Genomic DNA, 18,254 nt, shown 5'->3' with positions numbered 1-18,254 from the left:
GATTTCGATTCTTTGAGGGGTGGAGTTGGAACCGGTCACATGCCTATTTTCACAAATAAGAGGAAAGTTTTATTTTGAGTCAACGGTGGATTGCAGCTTTACAGGGCTTTTTCAACGTAAAATAGAGCCAGACTAGAGCGCTGCTTACTGGGCTCCAAGGCTGCAACACAACAACATTTGAAACCAAATCCTCTAAACGATTCCAAATGATTCCAATAAAGAAACGATTCTAATGGAATCGTAATTTTTGAAACGATTCCAAGTAGGAATCGGTTCTCGATGCCCAACCCTAGCTCTGATGTATTTGAATTTAATCTGTTTAATTGGCTATCTCAACCATGAGACTTTTCATCAGCTATGAGTTTAACAGGTAATGTGCGCTGGTGTATGTGGGTCTTTATGAGCTGGTTTAGGCGTCTGGGGGTGGAAGCTTTACCCTGAGGGGCCCTGGGATCAGCTGGACTGACTCTTTGGGTGCCTCTGAGTCTCTGTCTCAGCTCAGGACCCTTGAGAGACTGTAGCTTGTCTCAGCCTGTGGAGGATACACTGTCAATGTCTCAGGTGCTAGGGCAGTTGTCTATAGTGTAACATAAAAATATGAAACAACAAAGATTTGTCAGTTTGGGAAGGCGTTAACCTGGGAGAGCAAACAGACCGAGTCGTGTTTGAGGGATGCACAACTTCGGAGCTTGTTTAAGCTCATTTAAGACTCATGTTAGTGTTGGGATGTTATTTTGTAAACTCAGCCTGTGAAGAGGAAAGCACATGTGCAGAAAAAAATGTACTGCTGTTTTTGGCAGGAGAAAATCTAAATAAAAGGATCAAGGGGAAATTTGTCTGAGTACACTTATGCTGCCACACATGTAAGAAAAGAGTAACACGGAGAACAGAGATAAGGAGAGGATGAGGCAGATAAGGAAATTAGAAACAAGCAAGAAAGAAACAAGGGAAGGAGAGGAGAAGACAAACGAGAGGAGAAAATAGAGAAGCAAATAGAGGTGAGGAGGAACAGGAAGAAGACAGGCGAATCATGGACTATAAGTACAGTAATAACCTATAGTAAGGAGAGGCGAAACAAGGAAAGAAGAGGCATAACAAGATGTGGACAGAACATGAGAAACAGAACAATGGAGAAACAAGGACAAGAAATGACAAACAAGGACAGGATAGAGGGAACCAGGAAGTAGAAGAGAATTTAGGAGAGGAGAAACAAGGAAATGAGTAGAGAAACACGGATAGAAAATGAAGTACATGGAGAGGGGGGGAAGAATAAACAGGAGACTAAAAGAAAAATAAAGAAATGAAGGAGAAACAAGCCAAGTAGAGGAGTAGTGAGCAGAGGAGAAACAAGGAAAGGAAATGAGAGGAGGAACAAGAAGAGAAGACATGCATGTACTTGCACATGCTGTACATGTAATTTCACAGCCCAATCACTGAATGCAATAATCAGCTGATGTGTTCCTCTGAATCCAGCTACAGGAAATCAGTATTGTATTGTAGTATTGATCATCATGACATGACCGGTGACTCAGGCCTGCTCCTGGGTATGTGGCGTCAGAAAGCTGATGATTGACGTGTTGGGTATGAAAGGTAATGAAATGTGTGGGTTTTATTGTCAGAGTTGACAGAAAGATGCCCTTGTCAGCTGCCAAATTCAGATTTCCAGTAATCTGGTGGGCTTGATGTACACTTGAAGTTTTGTCATACTTTTTTGGCAAAACACAAATGAATGACTGTTTTGCCGTTGGCTTGTTAATCTTTTGTTGAAGATGACAGGAAATGATAGATGATGGACGCATCACTGGTTTATAAGAGCTGATGGTGTGCTCATCGGCTTGTCCTGGTTGTTCTTGTCCATAATTTTACTACGTTCGATTAAAACTAGAGCAAGAATCCAATAACATTAAATTTCAGTAAGATGGAGGTCCTCATTTTCTCCCTGGACTCTCACGTTTGCCGCTTGGGGTGTTGTACAATCTGCGACTACAGCCAGAAGAGATAGCAGCCTGCTAAAGTTATTCCCACGCCCTACTTGCAATTACGCCTAAGAAGATGACATGGGGAATTTTCCCCAGTCAGCGGCTCATATTTACAGTGTGTCATGAACTCGGCAGTTACTCTTCCCTGCTCCATTATCAGAGAGCAGGATGGAGTAAAAGTTTATATATTTATAACTGTAAAGTATGCTGCTTTTCCTTGTTTTATATCATTTTTTCTTTGGGTTTTGGATTTGTTGAAGAAAACAAGCAGGGGGAAATAACACATTGGCATAGTGTAACCATGAGGGAAACTCTTTCTTATTTTCTGACATTTTGTAGACATAACAATCAGTGAATCACAACAATAATCAGAGCTGTACACATGTGCTGAAGTGTCTGTGTGTACAGACAAGTGAGACTGTGCCCGAGGTCACACAGATCACTGGTGTTATTGCTCCATGCCCAACACCCAGACAGACAGTTAGACAGACACAGACACACACACACACACACACACACACACACACACACACACACACACACACACACACACACACACACGCGCGCACTCACACACAGAGCTCAAACCCTCTGCTTCTTTACGGAAATTAATTAACCAGCACAAAGCACACAAACAATGAGCTTCCATGGCCAAGTCATGCCCATATACATTCCCTTGTTAGCAAAAAATAACCTTTTTTTGGTACGTTTTGGTTCATAATTCTGAACAATGAAGTGACCCTTACGGTCCATGTGGGACAGATGCAATTAGATCTGATGCATTCTTGAGCTCAAAATCTATTTTACGGTGCTGCAGACCCACAGATGACCACCTGGGCGTCTCTTTCACTGGGCCCCCTCCCACTAGTTCCTAATAAACTACTCATTGGAGTGTTCACCCATGACATTACTGGGCCCGAGCCAGGACCATTACCCAGGAAAAGACATTGGTTGCCACAGGCTCAGCCACTCTGTGATTTCTAAATATCTAATAGTGTCTAGGAATGTACACTGGATCCAGTTCCATCTTCAGCCTATTAGGAGGTCACGGTGTGCCAGCTTCTTTTCATGAGCTTCCATGGACAATGTAATTTGCATTCCTGAGCTCAGCGGGTTGGAGAAAAAAGATGTTTGGGTGTTCTGAATCATCTGATATAATTGCTGCTGAGAGCGTAACTGCCGATTGTATTTAATTCTAATGGGGCATCCTGTGAAAATGTTTTCCCCAAATTTAGCAAATGATTACAGAGACCTGTTTGGACCATAGGCAATGTCGCAGCTGTTAACCAGCTGTTTACTGCTAAGAAATGCTCATAACATTGGGATTACACTGGCAGCAGTGTGGAAACTTTTACTGGGAACTTGTCATTTTGCTTCAATATTCACTGAATTCATTAACTATCAGGGGCACATGCTCTTTTGATCAAGTGTAGGGATGTTGCGAATCCACAACCCCTTTTGATTTTACTCATTACTAAATTATTTCCAGTATTAAATCTATCCCCAAGGAGGAGATACTGTTAATAAGCAAATAGTTTGACGTTTTGTTGATATTAATTGGTCGCTTATTTATATTGCCTTACACGCTGTTGACGGGGTAGTTAAGATAAATCACATCTTTTTATGCAGTTAAACTGTTTCTTTGTTTTAACAAGACTAAGACTCTACAGCCCGTAAGGCTGTACTTAGACATGTTGATATTTAGCGGGCATAATGTTCACCCTCTTTGAATAGCCTGTTAGCATGAAGACGGTAATGGTGAATGAATATTAAATTGAATCGATTATTTGAATAAGTTAGTTGTGCAGTTATTTAGTCATGAACCAATTGTTTTGACCTGATGGTGGCGCTAGAGTGAAAGTCAAGGATCAACAAAGTCATTAGAATTCATCATCTGGGCAACATGGGTATCTACGTTCATGGTGACCCATTCAAAAGTTGTTGAGATATTTCAGTCAGGACCCTGGCTGTGCTACAAATAACTTTTTTTATTATTACGTGAAATAACACCTTATGGTGCTTTTTTTCCTGGGAGTAACTACATGTGTATATATATATATATATATATATGATATATATATATATATATATATATATATATATATATATATATATATATATATATATATATATATAATATAAAATATAAGTACTTGACTTATTTTTGACTTTCTCTGCACTTGTTTGCTGAGGCATCAACAGCAAATTAGACCATGATATCTATTATCTCTAGTGGAAAATCACCTATCCTCAGGCTCTATACTTGAACACAGATACACACACACACACACACACACACACACACACACACACACACATACACACACACACACACACACACACACACACACACACACACACACACACACACGTATCCTGTGCAGCAGTTCAAAAAACAATTTCTCTGAAACAGTGGTCGTTCTTTATGGCTCCACACACATTCCTCTGGTAAACAAACACAAGCTGTGGTGACCTGGGTAAAATCAGCCATAAACGACTGTCAGCCGGCCTTATTTGGAGATATAGAGAGGTCATCTGCCACGTCCACATTCCCAACATACCTCTTTAGCGCACATCAATATCCTGGGAGCCTTGTTCCATATGCCCCGTCTGTTAATCTGTCTTAGAGCTAGACAGAAATCACTCTGATTGCCTCTCAGCTCACTCAACACAACAAGAGGCTCTACAATAGCCCTCCTTGTCCTGCGTCATCAGTGAAAGCAAATTTGAGCTCATCAAGGATGTTTTCACATAGCTGATTCTGATGGACTTTGTATAAAAGCCCTGTCATGTTCAGGAGCAGCACAGTTACATGGTTTTGTTTAGGAACAACTTTTAACTGTGTTTCTCCTAGGGCTGAACGATTTTGGAAAGTAATCTAATTGCGATTTTTTTCAAAAATATTGCGATTCAATATGCAATTATTTTTTAAGCTCTTTGTCTTCTGTATTATTCAACAAAGACAAGCAATAAATCATTATATAGTATGAACAATACGAGGTTAGATAGATTAAACAAACTGTTCTTTCCTGGAGGCCAGGCCTGTATGTGATGAAGAAATTAGGTGATACATGAATTTATATGAATGACATCTTTTATTTAACTACTTCAGTCACAGTAGTATATTGAGCACTGACCAAGCCTGGTGGAAACATTCATATGAAAGTCAGAAACAAATCACACAAACTAAAGTGCAGATTGCAGAAATATAAAAACAAATATGTGGCTTTACCACACTTCACATCATTTACTGTAATAAACATATGTAAACATGTGGATTGCACTTTTTCAACACTGTCTTTGAACTTTACTAGACAGTTAAATAAGTAAAAATATAGTATATACAGTATATACAACGGTGTATTTTTTTTACAGCGCACACAGAGGAGCTGCCTCCAGTCCCTCCCTCCCTTCATGAAGTTGCACGCCGCGTGCATGACAGCGTCAACATTGCACTCACACTCAGAGACAGAGAGGCTATCGTTACGTTAGTAGTAGCATGCTGCTGCTGGTCTTGCCGTGGGATTAACTGTACTAATAAAACCGTTGAAACAACGCAGCCACGCTGCTGTGAAAGCTCCCCGAACGTCATTTATCAGAGTGTGGTTGTTACCCCTCCCCGTGGCAGTCTCCTCCACTCCATATCTTTATAACGGAGCTAGCTAACTGGAGCTAACCGCTAATCAGAGCTAATCGTTGCTAACCGAGCCTTCATTTCTGCGTGCCTGTATTAACATATAGCGATATTATCGCAAATGCAATTAATCGTTCAGCCCTAGTTTCTCCTGCACAATCTCAGGGCCATAGACAAAAGCGAGGGATCGGTCCAGACCTGCACAGCCAAAATCAAGCAACACACAATTAGATGAATGTCTCATTTGCCAGCAGTTACAGAGAATGGGAGTGGATCACGGCCTGGCAGTGACGTGAAAAGTGAGGGCTTGTTTGCACACCTCTTGCAGGTACGGGCACTGCACACCCTGGCAAGGTAATATCTTGTCATCCCGACATCCTCGGATTGTTTATATCAGGTGTAATGGTTTTACTGAAGGATATACACCACACCGTCTTCTAGTCAAATCTGTTGCTCCTGCTCCTACAGTGTGTAGGGAACCCTTCCTAAAGCAGTTGGTTCTACCTGGATGAATGAGATCATTTTAGTGGCCCCAGGCCCTCAGACCCACATGCATGTCATGTTCAGGGACCAGTTTGACCTGCAGGTCTTGTCCTTTTTTTGCAATAGTTTTGTCCATTTTGGTGTTCTCTAATATTTGTATTCACATTTGACAGGGATTTTTGCTTATAAATCATTTTCAATTCCATTTCTTTCTTTTTATTGATTTAAAAAAAAAATCAAAATTCATCAAAAGACTATGATTAGACAACTGATATCACAAAAGTTTCCCTTAATTTCTGTCATTTTCTATACACAACTTTTTAACAACCTTTCCTTTGACCTGCATGTGACCTCCCTCGAGGGCCATGGCCACCAGGTTAAGGACTTCTGAGTGAGAAAGAAATCTTTCAGCAACTATTTAATGCATGAGTGAACAACTGACAGGCCAATGAATCCCCTGACCACCTGCTCAGTCAGGAGCCGCTCATTGTAAGACAATAGTTTCCCAGCAGCCGCTCCAACAAATGCTCCAAAGTCAACGACAAAATACATCATTTGCCGTTTCCTTCCACAACGACAAAAATGAACATTTTCTTATCTGATGCTCCAGGATTATCTTTTTTTGCCTCGCAAAACTATTCATTTATCAATGACTATTTTCTGATATGTTTGGTTGGGTTCAGACGCAAAAAGTATTTGGTTTAAGATGAGGGAAAGATCGTAGTTTGGTTAAAGTTGGCTGTTGGTGGGAAATGGGATGTGAATCACGTCAAAGTTTGTATAAATGTTGTTTGGTCTTAACTGACATGGTAATGATTCAGGCCACGAGGTCTCTGTCAGTAAACATAGGTCATTTTAGGCATTTAAACAAATGACTAATGCTGCTGTTAATGCTGTCTGAGTCATTCTGACATTGTACAAATGTCAATAAGATGTGAGAACGAAAAGCAAATAGATGGCTGCTACACAGTATAGATACCAATACAATATAAATTGCAATATGGTACATTTTCTGGGAATTCAATGGAGATATTGTCCAACCGTAGCTGCTACCTACATATTTTGTATTTTGGCATTTTTAGGCCTTTATTCTTCCCAGTACAGCCTTAAACATGAAAGGGGAGAGAGAGGGGGAATGACATGCAGCAAAGGGCTTCAGGTCGGAACTGAACCCGCGGCCGCTGTGTCGAGGACTCAGCCCCTGTATATGGCACCCACAATTAACATATACGAGTGTTTAATGTATTATTATCAGTGATGGAATGTTACTAAGTACAATTACTTGAGTTCTGTACTTAAGTACAATTTTGAGGTACTTGGACTTTACTTGAGTTTTTCCATGTTATGCTACTTTATACTTCTACTACACTACATTGTACTTTTTCTTGTCCCGTAATATAAAATGTATTATTCTGAAATGAGAAATTCTGCATAATGAGTGCTTTCCTTTTTGATACTTTAAGTATATTTCGATGCCTTGTGTACTTAACTTGAGTGTGTTTGCAGGACTTAACTTGTAACAGAGTATTTTTTTTACATTGCAGCATTGCTTTTAATTATTTCTACTTTGTCAACATACGTGCACACTGCACCCTCCATTAAATATCAAGGTGTTTGCTACCTCGAGGCAACTTCCTGACTGTCATGTTACTTCATGTTGTCAGTGGGATTGGAGATTCAGTGGGACATTAGAGATCATGTGTACATGTTCGGGAGTCTAATGTCTTATGTCTAAAGGCTTATGTGAGGCTGGTTTCTGACGCTGAGAACCTCTCAGTGTGTTTGGTCTCAGAGGGCGAAATCCTTTGTTTACTAAATCCGTCCGACAAAACAGATGTTAAAATGTCTGTCACGCAGACATTCAATGAAGTGTTTACTTAAAACTTCCCTATTTGTAGTGTCATGTTTGGTATTCTATCCTCCGGCTTTAGCATTAAAACTGTGCTCAATATAGGCGACCTGTTTTCCAAAGATGTTGTTTTTGTATCGACTAGACTTATCCAGCTACCAAAAGGGAAAAGCAGGGCTCTGTAAAGTCACTTTTTAAAGATTTTGACAGACATTGGAAGCAGCTATTCTTTCTCACATCTGTGACATTGAAAATCAAACAAAAACTGTAATGCTTCCAGGGTTAAGGTAAAAGGATTAATCTGACATAACATTTAGAGAAACCTACACCAGCTTATTTAATGGTTTGTAAGCTTATTAAATTGACCAAACTCCCCATGGATGATGGTAGTGAGGTAGGAGATTGTGATAATGCCTCTGCAGTGGATGGAAACAGCTTGACGTCATGTAGAAAGGCTCGACTTAACAGGAAAGGAGGTGTGCTGCTTCAGGTTCTTTTGGTGCCAGAAATAACTTATTGATTTAAAGTGACCATTCAGATTGCCATAATATTTTCATATATGCTTTATGCAAGATTGATCTTTTTTTTCCATATGCAAAAGGCTCTGCAGCCATCCCGATATTTAACACACTTAGGATCCTTCTTGATCTGCTTCTCTCTTGTACGTTAAGCTCTGCTAAGCTCTTACTCTTTTAGTAAGTGTTTTTTAATCAGTTTTTGTTGTTTCTTTCAACCCTCTGTTGTCTCCTATGTATATATTAAAGGCATGGGGGGGATGAACAAAATATACTATATCGAACATATATTGGATGTTGGATGTGACCTGATTATACATACCTATACACATACACAGTCAAATATACATATCAAACCTATACTAATACAAACCTATCAACAATGCGATAATACATAAATAGATTAATTGCTACCTTAAAAACTTTTTCTTTAAACTCACTTTTTCTGAAGCTTTCAAACACATCACACATGGTTTATCTCTCACTTCATCCTGGATCAGTGAGATTTGATATACCTTCTTCATATTTAGCTTTGTGGGACAGTGTTTTTGTAAGTCCAACAGGAAACATTAGACTGGCTCAGCACTTGACCATTCATGCACTTCATGAACAGTGATGGGATGCTATTACAGTAATATCCCCTAAAACAATGTATCCCAATAAACAGCTGCTTATTTTGGCAAAATGTGACATTTTGTTCTTAATAATAGCCAAAATATTTTTCGGGAAATGTGATAAATGATTCCCTTTTAATATCTCATTTTGTTCTTCCTCTTGAGTCACAATTGATATAAACCAGGCTTGTATTGGTGGCTCTGTTGATGAGGTTGCCGAGCAACAGCCGGATACAGGGAGGAGGTGGGACGGACTTCAGGGTAACACAGGGAGCTGTTTCAGGGTTATGACCCCAAAGAAAAAGGACACAAGAGATAGGCTGAGATGTTGACATGTACATACTCCACTTTTGTCTTGTCTCAAGGATTATAAAAACAGAGTTTGAGCGTAAACTCAACAAGAAGTCCTTCTTGATACGGTTCTGTTGAAAAATGAATTGTAAGAGTTAAGATTTGTTATCTGCTGTGCTGTACAAAGATAGGACAAAGATTTGAATGGGTGAGACTTGATTAAAGACGCGGTTGTCAATCGTCCAGTTTTAAGCTCCTTAACGTACCTGGGTCACTAAAAACATGTCAGGCAAGTTGTCTTTTTTTACTTTCATCTGTCGCGACCCGTCCTGAGGACATGTTTCTGTTCATACATTGTTTTTACTAGTACTCACTGGACCATGAAGCACTAAAACGCGACTGCGGTTCATGTTTTTAGGACACGTAAGTCTTCAAAAATCCATGTTTTAAAAGCCACAAATCTTAAAACGACTTGTTTAATTTAATTGAACTCTTGCAACAATCTTGTCTTCTTTAAAATGCATTTTGACACAGCCACTTGTAATGCTCTGACCTCTCGTGGTTAGCACAAACAACACCAGCTGTCTTGGTTGCATTCCCTGTCTTTCAAACCATTTTAACCCTTGTGTTGCCGACCATTAACTTCTTGTCCTTTCAGGTCAAAATTGAAGATAAACTTTTCTTGGTGCTTTTTCAAATTTGACTAGAGCCCGACCGATAAAGGATTTTTAAGGCCGATATCGATACAAATATTTGGTGATTTAAAAATCCAATATTCCAAAAAAATATATCCAGAAATGCGTAACAAAACATAAACATATTTCCCTAACATTAGTTATTTGTAGTTATTTATGAGTCCTCACTAAAATAATATGATAATGCAGTTTACAAATAAACTTGTTTGTTGTATTGTCACAACAGAACAGAGGAACATGAAAATATATTAAAGTTCTGATCAATAAAATGTATAAAAATACAAACTTAAGATATGAAACTTAAAGGGTTAAACACAAGTGTTGCCAACAGGGACGTTATAGAGTGTCCTCTGGTGGACAAACTATGCAACACCAACACTCGTAACATGGTTGAAGGGTGTTTCATCCGTTTTTATTTTATTTTTTAAATATTTATTTACCGGCCATTATAAATGCCGATACCGATAGTTTGGAAAATGCCTAATATCGGCCGGCCGATATATCGGTTGGGCTCTAAATTTGAGGACAAAACAAGTGTTAACATTTCTGCAGGCCTTGAGGTCATGAGCTCAGTGTGTCAGACTCGCCACTATGACGAGTGGAACCAACAAAGGTTATTTCATGTCACTTGTGTTCCTGCACCATAACAAGAACACGGCTGTATACCCAACTGCTGAAAGAAGAGAAAAAATGGGGTTAAAAAAGGAGGAAGTAGAGTTATGGGGCAAATGCTGGTCAGATGAGAGTCATCTTTGTGTCTTTTGGTGGTTTCATTTATTCACCAAGCCCTACTATAAACCTTTAGCAGAGTCAGAGGATCCTCAGTGGATGAGATAGCATTAGTGTCAAACAACACTAGCTCCTCAGTCATATTACTACTTATGTACAATATGCGCAAAAATGTAATTAAAAAAATGTGATAATCAGATGCCACATAGAACCCCATAAGTTACATTTGACCTTAATATGATTGCGGTTTATAAAACAAAGTGTTGTTGTTGAAGAGAGACGTGCATTAAAACTGTAAACGTCTTTGTGTTTTGCCATTAAGTTGTCAGCATGTTCTTTTCTCTTGTTGGGTTATTACATTCCTGAGGAGAGTCATTAATATGACTGGGTGGAGTAGCTCTAATACGACTTTGAACTTTCACACAGAAACAAATTAAACCAATCAGAAACTCATTAATTGCCGCTGGCGTGGACGAGGTTTGAGCAACACATTTTTACAGCTTTTGGAAAGAAGAGCTTCTTTCCCTCACATGATGTCTAATGACTTTGGAAAGGACGAAGCATTGCCGAAATGTTTTTGTTGTAACTGTTTTTACTCAGTTTTCCTTGAAGGCATTTTGCCTGTTTGACTTTTTAGACTCTGACTTTGCTAACTGTTGTCACTCTTGGAAACTATCCAGTGGAATTTCTGTGACCCAGCACCACAGTCCTGATTAATTCATCCTTTTTTTGACACTGTAATAACTCCTGAATGCTACTGCTGCTACTTGGCTGAGGTCCTTACAAATATATGTTGCAGAGCAGCAGGGAAGGCTGATCACTGCTCAGGTTTCATGCATCAAAAATACCAACAGTGACTTATTCAATGTCCTGTGATATGGTAGATATTTACCCATTCACACTTTCTACGATATCTGCCTTTTGCATATGGGATGGATGGTAGGGATGGGAAAGATTTGCATGTAACGACTTGCGAGCTTTCACGTCTAAGATGGTTGTCGGCTGTGTGAGAGTTACAAATACTCTACATTGATAATATAACTCTATATCCATTAGGTTTGGCCTAGTCTTGGTCTCCACAATGCTGCAGAGGAGGGTCTGGCCAGTCCAAACAGCATTCCAGGATGGGAGAAAAATGTGCTCTGGTTTATTTTGCATTTCTTTAAACCAATCACAATCATCATGGGCGGAGCTAAGCGCCGGACGGAGCAACGGTGCCGCTGCAAAATAGCCTCGGGAAGGAACTTGTTTTGGTGGAACATGTGTACGTTCAAAAGTTGTTTTAGTCATGCAACAGAAAATTCTACGGTGGCCCTGAAGTGCAAATCACAACAGCAAATAGAAAAACCCAACAGCAAATAAAAAAAAACACAACGGCAAATAGGAAAACACAACAGCAAATATGAAAACACAACAGCAAATATGAAAACACGACAGCAAATATGAAAACACAACAACAAATATGAAAACACGACAACAAATATGAAAACACGACAGCAAATATGAAAACACTTCAACATATCATGAAACACAACGGCAAATATGAAACCATGACAGCAAATATGAAAACACTTCAACAAATATGAAAACACAACAGCATTAACTTCTACCGGAAAAGGTAGGGCCTATCTAGCAGAGGACGGACCCTCCTAATTGGACAGACGGACTGTCTGTCTTTTTAACAGGAAGGAGAGGTGAAAAACACGGAAAAGCGCCTACTTTTAACAGAGAGACAGTCTGTCTGTCCAATCAGGAGGCTCTGTCCTCTGCTAGATAGGCCCTACCTTTTCCGGTAGAAGTTAATGTCGTTTTGTTTTCCTATTTGCTGTCGTGTTTTCATATTTGCTGTCGTGTTTTCCTATTTTGCTGTCGTGTTTTCCTATTTGCTGTCATGTTTTCATATTTGCCGTTGTGTTTTCCTATTTGCCATTGTGTTTTATGATTTGCTGTTGCGTTTTTCTATTTGCTGTTGTGATTTGCACTTCAGGGCCACCGTAAAATTCAGATTGGACAGATAGTCTAGCTAGCTGTCTGGATTTACCCTGCAGAGATCTGAGGAGCAGTTAACCATAGTCCTCATAAATCGACCAGAGTTTAAAATTCCAACCATAGACTGTTAATATTAATGGACAAAGCATCCGGTTCGGCGAGTGCTGCAAATGCGGAAGTGCCTTAAACCTGCATTCTATCTGAATTCCAGCAGGGGGCGACACGTGCGGTTACAAAAGGAGGTCGGTTTCTGTAGAAGTCTATGAGAAAGTGACCCACTTCTCACTTGATTTATTACCTCAGTAAACATTTTCATAATGAGTTTATGGTCTCAATCGCTAGTTTTAAGTCTTCTGCAACACAGAATGATGTTAATTTTTTTAATTATGGTCTCGTTGATTTTAAAATCGGCGATAAAGCAGGGGGTGTTTTAGGGCGTGGCTATGATGTGATTGTCAGTGAAAGTGTGTAACGTAACGTGTCTCCTCCCTCACTCTTCCCTCTCGTCTAAAATCGTCACATCCGCAACCAGGATGGCTGAGCCCGTAACGGCAAACTCGACAACTCATAGTAGATCTCCACAAACCAATGGATGAAGTCACACATGCTCTGTCAATTAATATTATACAGTCTATGATTCCAACACAAAGAAAGCGGAAGGTAACGGACATCCGGCCGAAAAAAAGGGACATACGGCAGAATTTCCGGCGGCACCGGAGCAATCCCGGAAGTGGAATGTCCTGGATATAAACTAGGTTTGGCCTTCCATTTTTTTTACTTAAATGACGGATGTGAGGTGTCCATTTTTTTTTTTTTTTTTCAAGCTTTTAGAAAAATCAAGTTTTCACAGTAACAGCTTGCATAATCACAACTCCAATTTTTGGTTGTGAGCGCTATTAACATGTCGGAAACTCGAAATTACGATATGACATGAACTCAGCAGAAGTCTTATGGACACTGGGCTATTCGGATTCATCACTGTTCAACTGAATGAATGAGGTGTGTTTACACTCACAGACATGACATACTGTACCAGAGCAGGTGGAATGAGTTTTAAATTAAAATGTTTAAAGCTTGACGGCGGAACTTTGGTCTCCCCCCTCTGGCAGTGAGAGTAATTACACAAACACTGTTAACGTACTTAAAAAAAAGCTGTGGGGTTCATAATAACGCTGCGTCGCTGTGGTCTCTCCCCCCTTCCTGCCTATCAAGGTTATACAGGTGGACTGACATAACGTGTAACCAATCAGAGAGCCAGAATAACGCTGTGAAGAACTGTAAGTGAGTGAACAAGGTTGGTAGACGGCACTTGGTGTACTGCTCATGTAACGACATTGTTAGATTGTAGCGGAGGTTCTATACTCAGCAAAATTCACCTGAGGAAGGTCTGTGTGACCGAAACATTGTGAAATAAAGTATTTGCATGCGTAATGGACAGTGTGCGGGACTTCTTCAACAAGTCTATACTCAGCAAAAAAAGAAACGTCCTTTCACTTTCAACTACTTTTATATTTTAAGCAAACTTAACATATGCAAATATTTGCATGAACATTACAAGATTTAACAACTAAGACATAAACTGAATAATTTTCATAGACATGTGACTAACATAAATGGAATAATGTGTCCCTGAACAAAGGGGGGGGTCCAAATCAAAAGTAGCCCTCAGTATCTGGTGTGGCCACCAGCTGCATTAAGTACTGCAGTGCATCTCCTCCTCATGTACTGCACCAGACTGGCCAGTTCTTGCAGTTGTTGTTGCCATCCTGTACTTGCTTCCTGTCTCTCTGTAGTGCTGTTTTAGGCGTCTCACAGTAGGGACATTGCAATGTATTGCCCTGGCCACATCTGCTGTCCTCATGCCGCCTTGCACCATGCCTAAGGCATGTTCACGCAGATTAGCAGGGACCCTGGGCATCTTTCTTTTGGTGTTTTTCAGAGTCAGTAGGAAGGACTCTTTTCTGCTACTTTCGTAATTTTCTCATAACAGTGACCTTAATTGCCTACCGCCTGCAAGCTGTTATTGTCTTTTCGACCGTTCAACAGGTGCATGTTCATTAATTGTTTATGGTTCATTGAACAAGCATGGAAAACATTGTTTAAACCCTTTACAATGTAGATCTCTAAAGTTATTTTGATTTTTACAAAAGTATCTTTAAAATACAGTGTCCTGAAAAAGGGGCGTTTCTTTTTTTTGCTGAGTTTATATATGTAAAAGTTCGGCACTCTAGCTTTAAAGTGCTCATAATATGCTTTTTGGCTTTTCCCTTTCCTTTATTGTGTTATATATCTTTTTTGGTGCATGTAATAGGTTTACAAAATGAAAAAGCCCAAAGTCCACCGCAAAGGGACTTCCCATCTCCATCAGAAAACGCTGTTCACAAACTGCTCCAAACAGTTCTATTGTAGTCCAGCCTTTACTTCAGAGACGAACGTGCGTCACTTTGTAACACACGTTATAATGCTCGCCTAGCTGCTAGCGTGGCACGCCCTCATACTCTGCTTCTGACTTACCTAGCTACTGTGCATGTGCGACTCCCAAGAAAGATGGACTAGAAGTGAGATGCCTCACTCGGTAGATAAAACAGAGAGCTCAACACACAGGGTGAAAAGAGGAGCTGCGGCAATGTGCAGTACAACAAAAGTATGGTGTTCTTTGAAAATGAAGCCATGTAAACCTATTCTGGTACAACCTCCAAATACAATTATGAACCTGAAAATGAGCATAATATTTTATGTTATTTGCATTGTTCACATGCTGATAGGGGATACAAAATTTGGCACATCATCCCCATTTTGCACAACTGCACAGTTTATTCAATATTTTCTGCTGAGTGACTTAAGAACTGACAAAACAAACACTATTCTCTGCAGTCCTCTCTGGCGTCCAACCGATTTACCTTTCTGTGGGGGTCTCCTGAGAAATAGCTGCAGAATAATCACTCTTCATGGTGCTCTGGCCCGGCCCCAACAGCAGCAGAATCCTGAATGGAAATGTCTGCAAGAGGTTTATGGCCCTGCTTTTCTGCTGAGGGAGTCAGAGGGGTCATGTTTGTGTGGATATCAACAGGATTTGCACCACAATAGCAGTCAAGTCCTCCGCGTTGATCCGGAGGGTGTGACACAGGGTGCAGGTTAAATTTGTTTCTGGCAGGCTCCCCGTTGCTTTCTGACAAGCCTACACAGGGCGGGAAGTTATTTTTAGTAGTGCTGAAAATAAAAAGGTAATTTAGTGTTTGTTAGTTTTCATTAAGAGGGAATCATAATCATGTCAAAGTCTGTATCACGCCCAAGAGAGACGTAATTGTTGAAGCAGTCTCACTGAAAATAACTCATTCTGGCATGTGTTCTCTTATAGTAACTATTTTAAGTAACATGTTTTAATGCTCTCTGAAAGAAGTACCCTGTGAGTATGAAAATCAATGTATGGTCAATAATCGAAATATAAGGATTGGAAGATGTTTTCAACTGGCATACATTGCATAGTTGTGTTGTTGTGAAGTCATCTGATTAAATGTTCCAGGGCATTTTGTTTTGGAAGGTTCTTGCCATGACCCGACTCGCAATAAGCATATCTGTGGATTCAAAACATTGATATGAAACTCAACAAACAAAAACCTACCATAATCACATGCCAACACATCATAGATTTATTTATTTCATGTATAATACAATCATTTCCTTATTCAAAACAGTATGTTCATGTTTTCCTTCTACTGAGTTTTCCTCAATTTAAGGTTCTCTTTTTTCTCTCATTCATTCCTTTTGATTTTGGTTATGGAAATGGACAAAAGATCTATTAAAAAACTTGGAATAAGGCTTTCAAAGTAAATACCTTGAGACCAGTCAGTGTCTCTGACATAAGTCCAGTATGACGTGTTTGGAAACACTGAAGGCTAAAATGTTCACCCTCTTCAAGTAGCCTACTATTTGAGTTCTTCTAATCTGTCATTTTTCATTTTTTCTCCATGGAAAAGTCAAAATAAACAAATCATAATCTCGCCTCGAGGAGAAACAATAGAGCTGGAATAGCTTGACCTTGCGGAGATACAGAGGCAGACTAAATTGAAACAGAGGTGGCTGATACTGAGAGCAGCCTGTGCATCACACACTTATCATGTGATGATGTAACGAACATTAAAAACATTTTAAAGGTGTGGCGTAAACGCTGTAAATTACAGGCCAGAAATGTATCCCAGATTAGAAGGCAATTGACCTAAAACCTCTGACATTTCTAGACAGAAAAAAAAACAGAAATAAAATGGATAGAAAGGCCATTGAACGTTTCCCAAGTTTCCCAAAATGGCAATTGTTGTTAGTTAGACCCAGCCCGCTGTAATTGATGCAGCATAAAAGCACGGCAGAACCAGCAAGCCAGCCAGCCGGTGTTACTTGGCTAACGTTAGCTTGCTAACTCCGCCTTAACGTTACCCCCTCGCCACATCATTCACAGAAAACGAGCCGAATAAAGCTGTCACTGGTGGCGATAGCAATGTGCTCTGTGTTCTGCCTCGTAACGTTACTACTCCACTGTTTGTTTGTCCGTTACTGCAAAACCTCAGCTTCGCGACCTGCCGGAAGTCGGCTTATTATCGGAAGTTTATACTAAAAATGGCTGCTGCTGCTCTGACCATTCTGCTACGTTGACTTGAATGGAAATGGCCTTTCTATCCATTTTATTTCTATCTTTCTTTCTTAAATTACTAATATATAAATATATTATTATGCATTGAATTCCATTACATTTCTGAGATATTTTGGGCCAATTACCGTCAAATATAGGGACCGAATTTCTTCTTCAATTTCGCTTCTTTAGATAAGGTAACACTTTCACGCTTTGACAAAGACGATCCTGTGGGAAACTCCCATCAGAATCATATCATTGTCATGTACTTCTAATAACATGTTCCAGGATGTACCAACATCACAGTGTGGCAGTGTCCTAATTGAGATTTTCATACTTTGCTGTCAATGTGCTCTTCCTGTTCTAGTCTTGATCCAGTCTGCAAGGTTCAGATTCAGATCTTAGGCATGCAGCTTATATTGAATGCTTAAATTGGTTGGTGTCCTGGTCTTATAAAATGATCTAGATGCATACCACTTAACTGCAAAATCCCATGTCACCCCCCGTCTCTCCAACTTTCTTGTCTAATAAAGCCAAGAAAGCCCAAACTATGAGTGGAATACTTCAATTTGAAATTAATCACTGAAGCCATGGAAATAAATGTTTTACATCATGCATCCAAGGCTGTGGCAGAGGGGCCATAGAGGAATGTAGGCCTAGTAATGTAAAGAGACAGAAGCAGATGTCTTTATTGGTATTTGTGGATACACTAATTCAGTCAAAGAAACAACATAACTCCAGTGTGACAAGAATCAGTATAAAAATGGGGGTGATATCTTTTATTATTATTCTGTGTTTCATGTCCACATCAGTTTTGCCTTTACTTATTACTTTTAATTTAATATATTATGT

The sequence above is a fragment of the Sander vitreus genome, chromosome 18 (assembly GCF_031162955.1).
Source record: "Sander vitreus isolate 19-12246 chromosome 18, sanVit1, whole genome shotgun sequence".
Classification (NCBI taxonomy): domain Eukaryota; kingdom Metazoa; phylum Chordata; class Actinopteri; order Perciformes; family Percidae; genus Sander; species Sander vitreus.
Note: the sequence above shows the minus strand (reverse complement) of the source record.